General features: G+C 42.8%; 1 pseudogene across 1 annotated transcript in view; it reads right to left on the bottom strand.

Annotated features, from left to right (window-relative positions):
- Positions 1-18,432, bottom strand: part of LOC307172571 (protein NLRC3-like) — a 117,293-nt pseudogene extending 98,861 nt beyond the window's left edge. Inside the window, exons 1-6 of the transcript in view lie at positions 18,243-18,432; positions 16,151-16,247; positions 13,023-13,136; positions 7,285-7,410; positions 6,929-7,024; positions 5,008-6,732 (exon numbers count right to left, since the gene is read on the bottom strand). The product of the transcript in view is annotated as a protein NLRC3-like (transcript). The remainder of the gene's footprint in view (positions 1-5,007; positions 6,733-6,928; positions 7,025-7,284; positions 7,411-13,022; positions 13,137-16,150; positions 16,248-18,242) is intronic.
- Positions 18,433-19,970: the final 1,538 nt, after the last annotated feature.

Below are 19,970 nucleotides of genomic sequence, written 5' to 3'. Positions count from 1 at the left end.
GGGCCATTTGGCACATCCTGCCCTGGCGGACCGCTGCTGCTCCCACCCGTCCGCCGGCCACAGACCCTCCGTCTACTCGTCGCCGAGGTCGGCCTTCTGCGGCGTCCTCCGCTCCCGCTAAGCCCCAGCAGCAGCAACCATCTAGGCCTCAGCGTGGTGCAAGCCGCAGGAAGCCGACCCCGCCTGTCCAGGCCGCTGCCAAACCAGGAAGCAAGCGACGGTGAAAACGACCCTGAGATGGGCGGCCCAGAGGTGGATCAAGTTGCTCTTCAGGAGATGGCGAACGCGCCACTCCTTCCCCCGGTGGAGGGTCGGGCGGAGAATCTTTTGATTCCTTTTCTTTTTGTTCCGCCACTGACCCCACCTTTTCAAAAAAAGAGCAATTTCTGAAACCTCTGGGCCCCAAGAGGGCGCGCTTGGCGGTCGACGATGCTATGCCTTGTCACCCCCGAGCCCCTCTTTCATCACCAGCGGGCAGCAGTGGCTGTGTCCTGGATGCTCTGACGCCTCCGCACACACACTCTGCCCTTCGACGGAAGCAGGTATGCGCTGCCCCACCCCGGGTATGTCTGTGGTGCCGTTGGTCCCGCTTGCTCGGTCTCTGGGAGCCTGGTTAACGCTTCCCAGCTCGTCTTGCTGGCTCATCCGTACCATCAGACTCAGCTATGCGATTCAGTTCGCCCGGCGCCCCTGTTCACCTGTGTTCTGGTGGACAATGCCCCTGGCTCAGGGCAGAGGTCGCAGTCCTACTGGCGAAGGACGCGATCGAGCCGGTCCCTCCAGCCGATATGAAGACCGACTTCTACAGCCCGTACTTCATTGTACCCAAGAAAGGTGGTGGGTTACGCCCAATCTTGGACTTGCGCATCCTGAACCGGTCCCTTCACAGGCTACCGTTCAAGATGCTTAAGCAGAAACGCATTTTCAAATGCATCCGTCCCCAAGATTGGTTTGCAGCGATCGACCTGAAGGACACGTACTTTCATGTCTCGATTCTCCCTCGACACAGACCGTTTTTTCGCTTTGCATTCAAGGGACGGGCATATCAGTACAAGGTCTTACCCTACGGGCTGGCCCTGTCGCCCCACGTCTTCACGAAAGTCGCGGAGGCGCCCATTGACTCGATCAACATGACAGCGCGCCTCACCGAGGCCTGTGTCCAGTCAGTGTTGAACTGCGTGAGCACACTCAGACGCAGAACAGCGGCACCACTGAAACTTTTTCAGAGGCTCCTGGGGCATATGGCATCTGCAGCCGCGGTTACGCCGCTCGGATTGCTTCATATGAGGCCGCTTCAACACTGGCTCCACGATCGAGTCCCGAGATGGGCGCGGCAGAGCGGCTCGTGCCGGGTCCAAGTGACTCCGCACTGTCGCCAAACTCTCAGCTTGTGGTCGGACCCTTCGTTCCTGCGGGCAGGTGTTCCCCTGGAACAAGTGTCCAGGCACTCTGTGGTCTCCACAGATGCCTCTGCCACTGGCTGGGGGGCCACGTACAACAGGCATGCAGCTTCAGGTCTGTGGACGGGGCCTCAACTGCATTGGCACATCAACTGCCTCGAGTAATTAGCAGTATGTCTTACGCTGAGCGGGCAGGTGTTCCCCTGGAACAAGTGTCCAGGCACTCTGTGGTCTCCACGGATGCCTCTGCCACCGGCTGGGGGGCCACGTACAACGGGCATGCAGCTTCAGGTCTGTGGACGGGGCCTCAACTGCATTGGCGCATCAACTGCCTCGAGTTATTAGCAGTATGTCTTGCGCTGAGCCGCTTCAATACGCTGCTACTAGGCAAGCACATACTGGTCCGTACGGACAGCACTGCGACTGTTGGGTACATCAACCGCCAAGGTGGTCTACGCTCCCGCCGCATGTCACAACTCGCCCGCCATCTCCTCCTCTTGAGTCAGAAGCATCTGAGGTCGCTTCGTGCCGTTTACATTCCGGGCCTGCTCAACCGTGCAGCCGACGAGCTCTCACGGCAGCAGGTGCTACCGGGAGAATGGCGACTCCATCCCCAGGTGGTCCAGCTGATTTTCAGGCGCTTCGGGACCGCACAGGTAGATCTGTTTGCCGCCCCGGACACGTCTCACTGCCAGTTGTTCTATTCCCTGACCGAGGGGACCCTCGGCACGGATGCTCTGGTACAAAGCTGGCCCCGGGGCCTATGCAAGTATGCGTTTCCCCCAGTGAGCCTTACTGCACAGACTTTGTGCAAAGTCAGGGAGGACGAGGAGCAGGTCTTGCTAGTTGCGTGCTCCTTGCGACAGCCCCTCCCTGGCCCATCCCTCTGAGAGAGGACCTGCTCTCTCAGAGACGGAGCACCTTATGGCACCCGCGTCCAGACCTCTGGAAACTCCATGTCTGGTCCCTGGACGGGACGCAGAGGTTTTAGGTGACCTACCCCCTGTCTCCCTCCACCTTTAAAGTGTATGTTGCCGCTATTGCCGCACATCACGATGCTGTTGATGGTAAGTCTTTGGGAAGGCACGACCTGATCGTCAGTTTCCTGAGGGGAGCGAGGAGATTGAATCCTCCTCACCTACTCTCTATACGCTCTTGGGATTTGTCTCTGGTCCTTTCGGCTCTTCAGAGACCACCCTTTGAGCCTCTGCAATCAGCTGAGTTAAAAATCCTGTCCTGTAAGACAGGACTTCTGGTTGCATTGGCCTCTATCAAGAGGGTAGGGGACCTGCATGCATTTTCAGTCGACGAATCGTGCCTAGAATTCGGCCCGGATAACTCTCACGTGATCCTGAGACCCCGGCCCGGATACGTGCCCAAGGTTCCTACCACTCCCTTCCGGGACCAGGTAGTGAACCTGCAAGCGCTGCCTTCGGAGGAGGCAGACCCAGCCCTGGCTTTTCTCTGTCCCATTCGCGCTCTGCATCTGTACATGGGCAGAAAGCAAAGCCTCAGGACCACAGATCAGCTCTTCATCTGTTACGGAGGCCAGCAGAAGGGAAAGGCTGTCTCCAAGCAAAAGATGGCCCACTGGATAGTGGATGCCATCGCCTGGGCTTACGAAGCCCAAGGCGTGCCCTGCCCACCCGGGTTGAAAGCCCACTCCACTAGGGGTGTCGCTTCTTCCAGGACGCTGGCACACAGCGCCTCGCTGACAGACATCTGTAGAGCTGCGGGCTGGGCGACACCTAACACATTCGCTAGGTTTTATAGCCTACGTGTTGAGCCGGTTTCTTCCTGTGTGCTCGCTTTAACTAGCCGGTAACACCGAAGTTTCCGCTCTAATGTCGGCTTGCTGCGCCACTCCCTTCCTCGGAATAGATACGTGCGCTTTTTGCTCCAGTCGAGTTCCCCACTTGGCAAACCCTGTGAGTTCCTCCGCACCCCTGCGGCAGTCGGACGTTGCGGAGCGTCCGACGCCAGGCCTAGTGCTCGTATGCTTGTGTAACTTGTGCTAGGCTGGGTTCCATATGTGTGATCCCTGCGGCGATCCCATATGCGTATTCTTCCACGACCAGCTCCCTGCGGTGAGCCCATGTCTATCCCTTGGCAGAGTCTGCTCTGCCGTCAGTGACATTCCATATGTTGCACTGCCCCTTCGGCCAGTCCATATGTGTATTCTCCACGTTACCTCCCTTCGGGCAGGATGTGGCTCCGCAGCGTCGCTTTCCCAGTGTTATCCAAAGAGTTCCTCTGTGTGGGGTATAATGGAGCAGTTGAACTCCCTCTGCGCAGATCTTCCGCCCCAGCCAATTGGGGGTCTGAGAGTCTTGCGTATAGGGCGCTGGATGTGGCAGCAACTGAGACGTTTTCCAAGGGATCCCAATTATGTCGTCACGTCAACGTTACGTCGAACGTGAGCGACTGAAAGGGAACGTCTCGGTTACTAATGTAACCCTCGTTCCCTGAAGGAGGGAACGGGAGACGTAACGTCCCGCCGCCACCGTTGCTGACCATCGCTGCATGGCCATCACAATCTCGGCTCCTCAGCGAAAAACAATGTGTGCGTGCGCCCGCTTCCTGTTTATACCCGCGCTGCGGGGTGGGGGCGCGTGACGCGATTCACGCACGCCAACGTTCATTGGCTCATTCTGTAGACACTCGAAGCTGATAGGGCTCCCTGAAGTGATCCCAATTACGTCGTCACGTCGATGTTACGTCTCCCGTTCCCTCCTTCAGGGAACGAGGGTTACATTAGTAACCGAGACGTTTTCATCATCAGGAGGATCTGCTTGCAGCTCAATTTTAGTGATGGCGCAGACGGTGCGCACACAACGGTCAAATGAGTTTACTTTGAAAGGCTCGTGCACTCAACTGTAAATGAAGTTACACGGGTCCTTCTGAGGCTTGTAGACTCGAGTCCTCAGCATTAAACACTAGAATGAGACGCTCTAGTAAGTGTGCATGGCTACGTCACACATGTTCCCGCCCCACGGTCACGCCACAAAAAAATAATATTAAAACTTAATTTAGGAAAAATACTTCCTATTAAATGTCTTTATATTAACTGGTTTAATGCAATACAGTGAATGATAGCCGTCTGTGTCTCCCAGTGTCTTACATTATTGTCAGTTTAGTGTTCAGTGATTAATTTACACAGAAACAAAAGATAACATGTATGCCTTCATCTCCGAATACATTATCTGTGTCTTACATTTTATAATGAACTCAGATAAACTCAGTGCAGACTCGTTTTCCATCAGTTCTTTTACACGAATTAGAATGTGTGCAAAGGATTGTGGGAGATTGAAGAGCAAGAAGGATATACTTGATGCATCCTTCAAAATGAGCTGAATTAAAGACACAAAATGAAGTCTGTCTTCAAAACATCCTTCAAACTGAGACGGCCTTCAGAGGCGCTTGATGACGTGGCAGTCGAGATATGCAGCCTTACTAGGACACAGCCACAGTTTGAGAAACACCTGCAAATTATGTACGATATCCCAGAAATCAATCTGTGTTCCGTGATTTAAAAAACCTCTGATCTCTTAGTTTCTCTTTGTTCATAATGTTTTAGACTGTAATGATTGCACTCAGTGTTACTTACTGATCATTTCTGTCTCCAATTAAGCTGTTCAGGTGAAACTCCTGCAGTGTCTTCTCTGAGGACAACAACACAAACACTACAGCTGACCACTGAGACGAGGAGAGTTTCACATCACGTAATCCTCCATACGTATGAGGTTCAGCTTCATTCACTAGAGAAAGATCACCCAGTTCATTCAGACAGTGAAACAGATTGATGTATTTATCTGGAGAGGGATTCTCACTGATCTTTTCTTTAATATAGTCAACCGTTCTCTCATTGTTGTGAGAGCTGTTTGCTGTCTGTGTCTTTAGTTCTTGTAAGAGACTCTGATTAGACTCCACTGACAGACCAAGAAGGAAACAAAGGAAAAGGTCCAGATGCCCATTTTTACTGTGTAAAGCCTCATCCACAGCTCTCTGGTGGAGATCAGATAGGAAAACTTTGTCTCCATTAGTTGGTTTGGTAATCTGGTCAAACACATTGATGTTATTGTTGATGAAGGAGAGATGCACATATAGAGCTGCTAGATGTTCCTGAATGCTCAGATGAACAAAGCAGAAGACTTTCCCCTGATACAAGCCCAACTCCTCTCTGAAGATCTGAGTGCACAATCCTGAGTAAACTGATGCTTCTGTCTCATCAATGCCACACTCGCTCAGGTCTTCCTCATAGAAGATCAGGTTGCCTTTCACAAGCTGCCGATAAGCCAGTTTCCCCAGTTTGAGAATCATGTCTTCATCTTTCACTTTCTTCTCATAGTCCTTCTCATGTTTGATGTTGGTCTGAATGAGCAGGAAGTGTGTGTACATCTGAGTGAGAGTCTTGGGAATCTCTCCTCTCGCTGCTTCACTCAACATCTCCTCTAGAACAGTGGCTGAGATCCAGCAGAACACTGGGATGTGGCACATAATAAAGAGGCTCCTTGAGGACTTCAGGTGTGAGATGATCCTGTGGGCCAGACGCCAATCACTGATTCTCTTCCTGAAGTATTCCTCCTTCTGTGTGTCACTGAAGCCTCGTACCTCTGTCACTCGATGGACACACTCAGAGGGGACGAGATCCGCTGCTGCTGGTCTGGAGGTGATCCAGATGAGAGCAGAGGGAAGCAGATTCCCCACAATGAGGTTCGTCAGCAGCTCGTCCACTGAGGCTGATTCAGTCACATCACACAACCTCACATCGCTCTGAAAATCCAGAGACAGACGACACTCATCCAGACCATCAAAGATGAACAACACTTTATACTCATCACTGGATATGTCCATTTCTTTTGTTTCAGGGAAAAAGACATGAAGAAGATCTGAAAGACTGAGTGTTTTGTCCTTCATCAAGTTGAGCTCTCTGAAAGCAAGTGGAAATATGAGCTGGACGTCCTGATTCTCTTTCCCTTCAGCCCAGTCCAGGATGAACTTCTGCACAGAGACTGTTTTCCCAATGCCAGCAACTCCCTTTGTCAGCACAGTTCTGATGGGTTTGTCTTGTCCAGGTAAAGGTCTAAAGATGTCACTGCATTTGATCGGTGTGTCCTCTGTTTCTGCTCTCCTGGACTGTGTCTCAATCTGTCTCACCTCATGCTCATTATTGATCTCTCCACTTTCACTCTCTGTGATGTAGAGCTCTGTGTAGATCTCATTCAGGAGTGTTGGGATTCCCTGCTTTGATATTCCCTCATACAAACACTCAAACGTCTGCCTCAGATTTGATCTCAATGTGTAGAGGACTTCAGCAGGATTAGAGTCATTGCTGTAAGATTAAAATACCACATTATTACACAAGTCAGAGAAGTAAATAGCCATAAATTACAAAACTATTTATGGGACACAGAACATCATTAGGTTTCTGAAATGTGTAAATCATTAATCATGTGTTTGAGTGATTTGTGATGTGAATTACAGCACCTAAAATTAAACAACAATAACAAAAAAGTCCTGAATTTTACCTGAAACCAGGATACATGCTTTCATTAAAGTCTTGTGGTTGAATCACAGGCTTGTACACAGTTTTGTTTTGAACTGGTCTGGATAGAAGGTTTGACCTTAAATCAGAATGAAGAGGGTAAAGAATCAGACACACTGATATTGATGTAATTGTGTCATTAACTGAGTAACAGACCAACAGCTTTTACAGTGTGTGAATGTATTAACAATACAATACATAGAGCTTTACACAAGAGCACAATGATAATCATTAATAGACTGAAACTAGCAAGATTGTAACTCATTAAACTGCTGTACATTAATAACAATTTCATAAAAATCAAATACAATAAGAACATCTTTTATAGAATTGATATACCTGAGATCAGTACGTTTATCTCCACTCTTAAACTCTATTGGCTCAGCCATAGAGCAGTTACTCTTCATAGACACACAGCTGGACTCTGGTTTTGATCTCTTCTGCTGGACTGAACTGGTTTTAAAACTAAGTAAAATATAAAGAATACAGACTTATAAAAGACCACATAAATGTTGTGTACTTTTGCTTTAATGTCTGTAACTGTTTTGCACTGTGTTTCGAAATTTGATTACAATTATTTTGAGAAATTAACTCACTGGTTTGCTAATGTTACGCATGATTCAACAATTGTACCAAAGCGACTCAGAAAACCAGTAATATTAGGAATTAGGTTAAAACAAACAAATTGAAATCAACTATAGAATTATACAATGATTCAACTCAGGTGAACATCAACCACGATCACATGACTCTTCTCAAAGGCACAATGGAGGACGGAGGCTCAACCGACTAAAGAGACCAATGTTTAGCTGACCTTTAAAGATAAACCACCTTACTGTACTCTAGTAACGGTGCTCTTGCTGTGAAACATCACTGTTCTGACCTGAAGCTTTCAACAAATCTGAACCCGTATTTATCAAGCCTCTGAGAATTACTCACAAGAACACTGCTAAGAATGGACTTAAGAGTAAAACAACTCTTGGCTCAAAGCTGCGCTTAGAAGTTAGTTATCAAGCATCTCAGACGTAATTTAAGTGAAGTGTAGGACTAAATCTTAAGTGTCAGTCTTAGAGATGATTCACAACACTTTGCTGTGCCACAAACAGGATTTTGGATGATGACATAGGCATGGACCAATCACTGAATAGATTTCCTTATTTAAGAATATGCTCAGATAAATTACCATTGAATGGTGAAATTCCTAAGAGGAGTTTACATCCAACACTAATAACCATTCAATAAATAATTTTCAAGAGAATACATTGTGATACACATTGGAAATGAAAGATAAACATGTTTTCCACCATGTCTTAATTACACATTTTAAACCTGTGAGCTGTTAACTGATCAGCCTATATATACCGTAAGATAGATTTTATGATTCAGACGCCATTTGATTCCAGACAGAAAACTGAGCTGGCGGGAGGAAGAGGCGCTACCGCTTGCTGAATTAGTTGAACAGCGGAAACATGTTATAAAAGGCAAGTTCAGCCCAACATTAAGCAGCGCTGACAAAGATGATGATGCTCTGTCCAAACGATATCTGTCAAACATTTCAAAAACATTCTTCCTCTCCTGAAAGATTTGCGCACGTCTCTGTGTCCTCAGTGCGTCACAAGCCCCTACTGGCACCTTCTGACCACCTGAGAGACCTCTCGAGCTGTCTTAAAGAACTGGAAGAGTAAGAGTGATTCTTAGCTTAAAGAAATGTGATAACTTGCTTTTATTCTTAAGATTGAAAGTAGGAGTCAATTTCATGAATTCGCAGCACTTAAAGGGTTAGATCACCCAAAAATGAAAATTCTGTCAGTAATTACTCTCCCTCATGTCGTTCCAAACCCGTAAGACCTTCGTTCATCTTCGGAACACAACTGAAAATATTTTTGTTGAAATCTGAGAGCTTTCTGTCCCTCCATTGACAGCAAGGTCATTGCAAATTTCAAGGCCCAGAAAGGTGGTAAAAGACATAGTTAAAATAGTCCATGTGACTCCAGTGGTTCAACCTTAATGTTATGAAGCGATGAGAATACTTTTTGTGTTAAAAAAAAACTAAAATAGTGGTGGGCCGTTATCGGCGTTAACGAGCTGCGTTAACGTGAGACTCTTATCGGGCGATAAAAAAAAGTCGCCGTTAATCTATTCTCAAAGTTGGGTTGGGAGCTGGGTCTATACTACGCAAGTTATGATGACTTTCACCTTAATATTTTAGCGCGGATTCGGTTCGGTGTTCGGTACGCATTTTCAAATCAAACGGTTCGTTGGACCATTTTTCCTGTCGACTAAAATTCCAGTAAAGAAATAATTTGAATTCGCTACTTAAGTAATAACATTGCTGCGAGTTCTAGTGAGAAACATTCACATTTCTCCGTTATTAATGGATCAAACAGTGCGTAGAAACCAGGAAGAAACATTGTGCCATGAATGAACTATCCAGTGTCCACAGATCTGCAACATTTACCATGGATTTACTGTAGTAACACTGCAACCATGGAAGTTTGGCAGGAATAGTAGGCTATAATGCTTTCAAGTAACATTACGTTGGTTTTATTTTGACATTATGAATAAATTGCTGCCCTCAAATGTTAATCTGAACAAAAAGACCTTTGTTTATAACTACTACAATATTAGGCTACATTTCATTTTTTCCAAAGAGCTGTTTTGTTTTATATGCTCATAAGAAGAGTCTATTATAGCTCCATCATTGCTGAAAGTAAAAAAAAAAAAAAAATCATACTTTATTATGTTAGTATAAAAAAAATCTCTGGCATTTCTCCACAAGTTCTTTTAAATGTCACTTTGTATTTAAGAAACACGTGCCCTTTAGTCATTATTTGGGTAGCACACATATTCTGAATGCCTTCGGCAGAATTCAAATGAGCCATTTTAATCTAGATTAATCTAGATTAATTCCAAGATTACAGTGAGATTAATCTAGATTAAAAAAAATAATCTATGCCCACCACTAAACTAAAATAACGACTTTATTCAGCAATCTCTTCCTTTCCATGTCATTCTCCTTCGCTGTTGACGTGGTGTAACAGCGCAGCGCTTCTGGGTTGTACGTCAGAACGTCGGCTCACTATTGGCCAGCATCACACGCACCACACACATGACCAGCATCAGCCAATAGTGAGCCTACGTTCTGACGTATTAAAGGTCCCGTTCTGCGTGATCCCATGTTTCAAACTTTAGTTAGTGTGTAATGTTGCTGTTAGAGCATAAATAATATCTGTAAAATTATAAAGCTCAAAGTTCAATGCCAAGCGAGATATTTTATTTAACAGAAGTTGACTACAAAAAACGGCTCGATTGGACTACATCCCTCTACTTCCTTCTTTAATGATGTCACTAGAACCGTTTCTTGACTAACCTCCACCCACAGGAATGCTCCCTCAACTCTACTGGCTACTTGCGCACTTCTTATAACTTAGGCTACTGTGTTTACTCAGCTCTTACGGTGATTTTCTGAAGTAAAACTGACGCTTCATCTTTTGTGTGATGTACAATAAACTTTATTAAACTCATCAGTATATGTTTGATCATCATTCAGACCTGGTCCGAAACAGCAGACTTGTAGGCTATTAATAAATAATGGATACATAGCCTACAAGCAGATGACAAATACGTTATAATAACCGTAATTAAACTACTAAACCATACCTGTTTCATCTCTATACAGCACTCTGACTCTGTAGGCATTATTGTCCGACTCGAAATGAACGCCGTTACTGAGAGTTTCTGATATTATCATCATTCCGTGAGATGAATTTTTCCTGACAGACTGAGCGCGAGCTCATGAAGCTCCGCCCCCTGTGTTGTCCAGCAGCACCTCATTTGCATTTAAAGGGCACACACTGAAACAGCTCGTTTTTCTGAGCCCCAAAAAATGTCAATTTAAACATGCTGTAAAAAATTATCTGTTGGGTATTTTGAGCTCAAACTTCACATACACACTCTGGGGACATCAGAGACTTATTTTACATCTTGTGAAAAGGGGCATATAACGGGACCTTTAAGGTTGAACCACTGTAGTAACATGGACTATTTTAACGATGTTTTTACTACCTTTCTGGGCCTTGAAAGTTGCAATGATGTTGCAGTCAGTGGAGGGACAGAAAGCTCTCAGGTTTCATCAAAAATATCTTAATTTGTGTTCCGAAGATGAACGAAGGTCTTACGGGTTTGGAACGACATGAGGGTGAGTAATTAATGACAGAATTTTCATTTTTGACATTTTTAACCCTTTAAGACTAAAATGCCACTTTGAGAAGCTTGATAAATACAGGCCCTGAAACAGCAGTTAAAAAAATACACTCAATTTTACACCTATTCCATTACAGTGCTGGTCAGAATGAATGGCACCCCTGGTAAATATGATAAAAAATGACTGTAAAAAAATAAATCTGCATTGTTTATCCTTTTGATCTTTCATTGAAAAAATTAGCAAAAATCTAACCTTTCATTGAAGTAAAATAATTGAAAGTGAGGAGGAAATCACATTATGAAATAAATGTTTTTCTCCAAAACACGTCAGCCACAATTATTGGCACCCCTAGATTTTTTTACGAGTAAAAGATCTCTGAAGTACATTCCCATTAATATTTACCTTTATTTAGCACACCAGGGTGACTAGGAACATGGAATTGTTTAGCTATGACTTTTTGTTTCACAGGAGTTTAAATATGATGAATACACAAAGGCCAAATTCCCTTAATCATCCATCACAATGAGTAAAACCAAAGAATATAGTTCTGATGTGCAGCAAAAGATTGTTGAGCATCACAAAATAGAAAGTGGCTTTAAGAAAATAGCTAAAGAATTGAAAATCCCCATTTTGACCATCAGGGCAATAATTAAGTAGTTCCAATCAATTAAAGATGTTACGAATCTGCCAGGAAGAGGACGTGTGTCTATATTGTCTTAATGCACGGTGAGGAGGAAAGTTTGAGTGGCCAAAGACTCTTCAAGGGTCACAGATGGAGAATTGCAGAGATTACTTGAGTCTTGGGGGTCAGAAAGCCTAAAAAAGGATCAAACAACCCCTACATCCCCACATGTTTGGGAGAGTTTCAAGAAAAATCCTCCTCGCTCCTCCAAAAATAAACTCCAGCATATTCTGTTGTCAGACACGACTGGAACTTCAGAAGGGACCGGATTCTGTGGTCAGATGAAACTAAAAAAGGTATTTTTGGCAGCAAACCCAGCTGATGTGTTTGGTGCACACAGGGATGAAGAGTCCCCCATGCCTACGGTTAAATATACTGCTGGATCTTATATGTTGTGGGCCTATTTTTTTGGTGGAGGTCCTGGACATCTTGTTCAGATACATGGTATTATGGATTCTAGCAAATACCAACAGATAAAAAAACAAAACCTGACGGCCTCTGCTAGAAATCTTATAATGGGCTGTGATTGGATCTTCCATCAGGACAACGGTCCAAAACAAACATCAAAATCAACACAAAAATGGGTAACTGAGCACAAAATGAAGCTTCTGTCATGACCGTCCCAGTCCCCTAAACTGAACCCTATAGAAAATGAGTGGGATGAACTGAAGAAAAGAAGCACCAACATGAACTTGTGAATCTGAAGGATCTGGAGAGATTCTGTATGGAGGAATGGTCTCTGATCTCTTGTCAGATGTTCTCCAAACTCATCAGGCATTATAGAAGAAAACTCAGATCTGTTATATTGGCAAAAGGAGATTGCAAAAAGTATTTAATAACAGGGAGCCAATAATTATGGCCAGCGTGTTTTGGAGAAAAGCATTTATTTTATAATGTGATTTACCCCCCACTTTCAATTCATTAACTTCAATGAAAGGTTCGATTTTTGCGAACTGTTTGAATGAAATATCAAAAGGATAAACAATGCAGATTTATTTTTTACAGCCATTTTTGATCATATTTACCAGGGGTGCCATTATTTCTGACCACCACTGTATACAAAGGTGGAAAAAATCTCAGCTTACATTTACTTGATGTCATTGCTAGAATTAGACTGACTGACTGAGAAAAATGATGATTCTAATTCAAAAGTGTCATACTATAAGCAGATCTTTTATAGAAATGATATACCTGAGATCAGGCCGTTTGTCTCCACTCTTAAACTTTATTGGCTGATCCATAGATTTATTACTCTTCATAGACTCACAGCTGGACTCTGGGTTTGAGCTCTTCTGCTGGACTGAACTGGAACAGAGAACAGATTCAGTTTAATCCTTTAGATCAGTGGTTCTCAAAGTGTGGTACGCAGGCTCTCTCTAGTGGTATGCAGAGGAAACACTGAATTTCGATCTCACCGGTGTGAGTAGAATGTGATCAACTGCTAAATTCAAACTGTGCTTTTTTTCCCAACTAACGTGATCATTATAAAGGCGATTCAATGCTGTAGCTAACAAATTTGTGAATATTTTGAATAAAAAAATAAATAAAAGCAGATCATCAGTCCTTGAGTGGTTGTGGTCGTGTGACAAGCAATGACGCGTCACCATGGAAACAAAGTGATACGATCTATAACGGTCGCCTTGAAAAGCTTACGCTTGGGGAGCAGCTGATTTTTTTTAACTTAAGTGTGTGAAAAGGTTAAATATAAATTAATGTTAGGTGGATGATTAAATTATGAAAAGTTCAAAACTGCTATCGTGGCTTCAATCTGGCAAGAGAAGTTTGGATCAGGAGGAGAATGTTTCAAATACAAGAACTGAAGAGGATGAGAGTTAACCGAGCACAAGTGCTAACAACAGTGGCAACTTTGAAAGCGCCGGTGAATGCAGCAGCAGCAAAGGCTACAAAACAGTGAGAAATTATGACCCGAACTCTATCAAATTTGGATTTATTTGGAGTGGAAGAGAGGAAGAGCCCAGGCCACAGTGTGTGGTATGTGGCAAAGTACTTAGTAATGAATGCATGAAACCATCGCATCTCAAACGGCATCTTGTAACTAAACACATGGTGCTTAAGGACAAACCAGTGGATTTTTTTTTGCGAAAACGTGATGAACTGCAGCAGTCAAAATCCATCATTAAATCCTGTGGTACACCCATACTCAAAGCACAGGAAGCTTCATATCGTGCCAGCCTCCGGATCGCCAAAGCTGGTAAGCCACACACAATAGGGGAACAACTGTGTCTACCTTTAGCCAAAGAGATGACGCGCATCATGTGTGGAGAGAAAGCTGCCAAAGAGTTAAACTTGGTCCCGCTTTCAAATGACACTGTGTCACGGAGAATAAAAGACATGGCTGACGATGTTAAAAAGACACTGATTGAGCGCATTCAAAACAGTCAATATTTTGCCATCCAGCTTGACGAGACTACGGATGTCGCAGATTTGGCCAATTTATTGGTTTATGTGAGATATGAAAATGATGGTTCAGCTCAGGAGGACTTTATGTTCTGCCAGTCACTTGGGACCAGAACTACAGCAGAGCACATATTCCAGGTACTGGACGCTTTTATCCAAGAGAACGGACTGGACTGGAAAAAGTGTGTGGGAGTGTGTACTGATGGCGCGAGGGCTATGACAGGTCGTCATAGTGGAGTAGCAGCTCGCATCCGAGAGGTAGCACCTGAGATGCGCTGGACTCACTGCAGCATACATCGTGAGGCGCTGGCAGTGAAGAAGATGCCTGGAGACCTGAAGTCTGTGCTGGACTCTGCTGTGAAAACTGTGAACTTCCGATGAATTCTCGTTTATTTTGTGTGCTCTGCGAGGAAATGGGCAGTGAGCATGTCCAACTCTTGCTTCATACTGAAGTACAGTGGCTTTCAAGAGGAAAGGTGCTTTCAAGGCTTTTTGAATTGCACAAAGAGGTCCATATATTCTTACAGGACACACATTTCCCCTTGTCAGACATTTTCGAGGATACTGTGTGGCTCAGTCAGCTGGCATACTTGTCTGACATTTTTTCACGTATAAACAAACTGAATTTGGGACTACAGGGACTCTCCATCAATGTTTTTGATGTGCATGACAAAATCAATGCACTGCTTAAGAAGTTGGAGTTATTTGAAATCAAAGTCAAGACAGGTGATGTTTCAATTTTCCCTGCTTTGGAGAGTTTTCTGACTGACAATGACCTGACGCTTGATGGTAGACTCAGGGATAACATCACTGCACACCTCGTGTCACTCAGACAACAGTTCCTTGATTATTTCCCAGTGATGCCTGAAGCTGAAGCTAGCAGCTGGATGAGAAACCCTTTCAGCATCGACACCTCTCAGATGGCTTCACAGGACTTAACTGTTGGTGAGCAGGAGAGTTTAATAGAGTTGTCTTGTGACGAAACATTGAAGGCAGCTTTCAGAAAGCAGACATTGCTGGACTTTTGGATAAAGCAGCACAGTGAATACCCTGTGCTTTCCGACAAGGCCGTGCGTTTTCTCTTTCCTTTTGTGACCACGTATCTGTGCGAGAAAGGATTCTCTTCACTTGTTGTCATAAAAACAAAGTACAGAAGCAGGGTGGACACTGAGCCAAACCTGAGACTGAAGCTGACCTCCATTGACCCAGACATCTCAGGACTGTGTTCACAGAGGCAGGCGCACCCATCACATTAAGCTCATGTAAGTTTTAAACAACATGTACTTGTTTTAAGTGCAATACATTTTCATTTAATCTGTTAGTACAGTTTTTATTTCACTTTTAAGTACAATACATTTTCATTTAATCTGTAAGTACAGTTTTTATTTAACTTTTAAGTACAATACATTTTCATTTAATCTGTAAGTACAGTTTTTATTTTACTTTTAGGTGCAATACATTTTAATTTAATCATTAAAAAAATGACCTCTATGTAAGCAGCACACAGTGCAGTGTTGATGTTAAAACTGTGTTGTTACAATGTTTAAAGTGGCTGACAACAATAAATATTCTTAATATAAATAAAACTGCCTGGTTTTTGAGCTGTGCATAACTGTAGCTGAATAGTTAGGCCTACTACGCTACTGTATTTTAATATTGGTCATTATGGTGGTACTTGGAGAGCCAAATATTTGGTGGTACTTGGTGTAAAAAGTTTGAGAACCACTGCTTTAGATTACTGTGTTTACATTTATCCTGCATCAAAAAGTACTCTGAGAAAACAATGATCCTTTTATTTAATATTTGTGTGTGTGTGTGTGTGTGGAGGGGGTAATGTAACATTATTGTAACGCTTCACGCAGAAACAACTTTTTCTGTGAGGCAATGTTTGTTGAAAGTACCTGCATCCTGGAGAACAATCTCCATCTCTGGATCCTTGTGAATCAGCCATGATGAAGCTGCAGGAGAATCTGATGAGTTTGATCTCCTCCACTGACTCTGAATGAGGAAACATTCAGACACTAAATTTAATTATTAAATTAAACAACCTTCATCATTTAGCTGAACCTCTGGGGCCTGTTTCAATAAGGAGGTTCAACCAACTCTGAGTTAAAACTTGAAATCTGAGTTGATTTATCCTGAGATGGGAAACTCTTGAGTTTTCAGTTTCAGAACAGCTGAATTGAGTTAGTTTAATCAACTCTGAGTAGGTTGACTCTGAGTTAAGGACGTGCACCATGACTGTGAAAAGCCATAATCAATGGAGCTCCGAAATTACAATTCAGCGTGGCAACAGAACTCGACAAAAAGACGTCTGCATACTTACGAGTCTATACGCAAGTATAATTCTTATTCACCAATATAATATCAGAGGTGAAAACTCTCTACGCAGAACGGTAAGTTATTGAACTAATACTCATTTTCATAGTCTCCCACAGGCAAAAAAAGAAAAGAAAAGCAACTAAAATTTAATCAGTTAAATCTTTAATCTTTCAGTATAAAAGGTTCATGGCTGTAGGCTACATGACTTTACAAACATTTGACATATTAAATAAATATAATTCAGTGTCTATTTCAATGTGCTGCAGCTGTTTCCATGTAGTATAATGATCTTTTCACATAATTAAATGTTCTCTAATCCAACCTGTTACATTTTTTAATAAGGCTAATGAAATGAACATGTGAGTTCTCCTCCGCCAACAGCAAGAAGGCAGAGGACCTGCACCACCACTGACAGATGAAGCGGAGATACACAAAACTGGAAGAATAGTCAAATTCAACAGGAAAAAATAATCACTGTTGCTTTTGTATTTGTATGAAATAAAAATTACCAAAAAAATTGTGAATAATTAGTGTATTTAACAGCTGTGGTGGTTACGGCATATATCTCTACCCTTCCATCTGGCATCCTCCCATTCCATACAGTAATCTGCTTCATTTTCAGAAGGTGCAATGATGGGAATATGCGCGTCATCAATGCATCCAACCACACTGGAAATCCTAAAGGAAATTCTAATTATTCGGTTACTTTCAGAAGTCAGCAAGATGTTATCAAGTGAACGTCATTTATCAGATTATCCTCATTTAAGTCGATTTATCCACCATTGACCTGCAATCCTGTGAATCTCCTCTTTAATGACTCTCATGGGTTTGTGTCCGGGAAACAACACAAAAACTCTCAGAAAGAGCGTGAGAGCGAGGCACACTTTCCTTCCCGCTCTGATACAGTGGCCTTACTAATGTGCTCTGCATCTCCGAAGTTATATAGAAATGTGCAATGAATGTACAGCACTGCAAAAATGCTTTTCTTACTTAGCCTTTTGTCTTGTTGTTTCCAGTCAAAATATGAAAAAATTCTTAAATCAAGATGCATTTAGAACATAAGAAAAACTCTGGGTTTACCAAAGAAAACCTGCTCCCGACCAGGTTAGGTTCACAGAGTAGGTCAAGTCTCTCTTTCAGAAACGGGCTTGACTTACTCTGCTTTCTCGGGTTTGACATACCTCCCATTCTGAAACGGAAAACCCAGAGTTTCCCTCATTTCAGGGTTAACATACTCAGAGTTTTCACTTAACCTCCTTTCTGAAACAGGCCCGTCAGAATCATGTGACTGCGTTAACTCAAGCTCATTGGGCCTTTACACACACAAGTCGGCCGTTGGATTTAGAATTTTTGAAAAATAAAAAAACTGACACCGAGAAACACTGATTGAACATGTTCGGTGAAAAAGAAAACAAACCCCGACACACATCGATACACACTGATCCGATAAATAAATAACATTAAACGTGTTTGTTGACGTTTGTCTGCGAGTTGTGAATTGGCCTATACATGTTTACACATAAAATGTTAATCTTCTGGAGAATCACAAACATCACCAAACGCAAAAGAAACATTGAAGTGAAAGAAACACTTTATTAAAGATTTCATTTCAAACAATCACGTAAAATGTCCTCCAGAGATATGAGGAAGTCACCACACATGAACACTCACCTTGATCAAACTTTTAAAAGATACAGGATCTCAAATCCTCCAGCTTTAACATCATAAAACTACACGTAAATTCTTTCTTAAACGTTGATAAACACTTTGATGCTCTGTTTTTACCGTATCGTATTTCGCATTTTACCTGCTTACAATGGCGACAGGTGAACAGGTGAACTTACTTTCACTTTCTATGTGTGACGAGAGCTGAGAGAGAGAGAGAGAGAGAGAGAGATGTAAACAGAGACGCGCGTTCACGCATGCGTTGTTGAACGCGTGTTGGAGATTAATATTTAGTTGGTAAATTATGTTTTTTTTTTTCTTTCTTTCGCAAACAAAGCACCTGCGTCTTTTCAGTTTGTTTTTATCTTTGTTACTTTAAGTTACTTCACTACTTATTATTGAATTTTATTTTTCTCTCTCTTTATTTTCAATTTAGTTTGTTAATTTATACTTTCTTTAACTAGTTTTTGTTTGTTCATCAGTTTTTCTTCATTATTTCTGTTTTGTTTATTCTTATGTTGTCTTTTATTCGTTCATTCTTTTTATTTGTTCATCCTTGCCATCATTTGTTCAGTTTTGTCTTTCATTTATCTTTCTGCAGAACGCAGAGTTCCTGATAATAAATCATAAAGAGGACTTTGTTTGATCACATCTGTAATAAGTTTGACATCATCCAATCATGTTTATAATTACATTTAGTCATTTAGCAGATGATTTTTTCAAAGCGATCTACAAATGTGCAACATTAATAAGGTAATTATTTTGTCTAGTTATGCATATTTTAATATGTGCGCAGGCGTGTAGTCTTTCTCTACAAATTTACCTCAACAAACTACCTGTCTGGCCTTAAAAATTAACACAGCCGTCACTGCTCAGGGGAAGCTATTAGGAGCCGGAGTTTTGAAATGGTGACAACATACAGATTCCTGGGTGTTCACCTCAACAATAAACTGGACTGGTCCAACAATACAGAGGTTCTGTTCAAGAAGGGCCAAAGTGTCCTTCACTTGTTGAGGAGACGGAGGTGCTGTGGTGTGTGCAGGTCATTGCTGAAGTCTTTCTATGACACTGTGGTGGCTTCTGCACTCTTTTATGCGGTAGTGTGTTGGGGAGCTGGAAGCACTGAGAGGGACAGAAAGAGACTTAATAAACTGGTAAAGAGAGCCAGCTCTATCCTGGATTGTCCTCTGGACGCCATCGAGGAGATGTTAGCTAAGCTGACTTCATCATAGACAACATCTCTCACCCCTGCATGAGACTCTGGGTCCCTGACCAGTTCCTCTGATCAACTTTATTAATCTCCAGGGGGAAATGTACATGTCACAGCAGAGCAACAATAAAATGACTAAATAGAAAACTTAAACAACAGCAACAACAGCAACAAGACTTATTCTCCAGTATTAGCAAAGCATTATGATTATATACAACCAAGTAATGCTAGAATATAGTCTATCCAGTATAACACTGGTTGTACAATCTAATTGCGGTTGGGAAAAAAGACTTTCTAAAACGCTCTTTATAACAGCGGGGATGAATTAATCTTGAGCTGTGAGTACTCACAAGAGCTCGAACTGATTCATTAAGGGGACGACAATCATGATCAATGACTCTTTAATCGCAGTAACAACACTATATAGCACTTATTATATCTATTACTTCTATCTAGTATTTTTATTCAGTGTTTTTCCATATTTTTGTTTTTGAGCTGCTGTAATAAGTGAATTTCCCCGGTGT

Source organism: Squalius cephalus (assembly GCF_949319135.1).
Source record: "Squalius cephalus genome assembly, chromosome: 15".
NCBI classification, from domain to species: domain Eukaryota; kingdom Metazoa; phylum Chordata; class Actinopteri; order Cypriniformes; family Leuciscidae; genus Squalius; species Squalius cephalus.
This window is presented reverse-complemented; position numbering and strand designations above follow the sequence as displayed.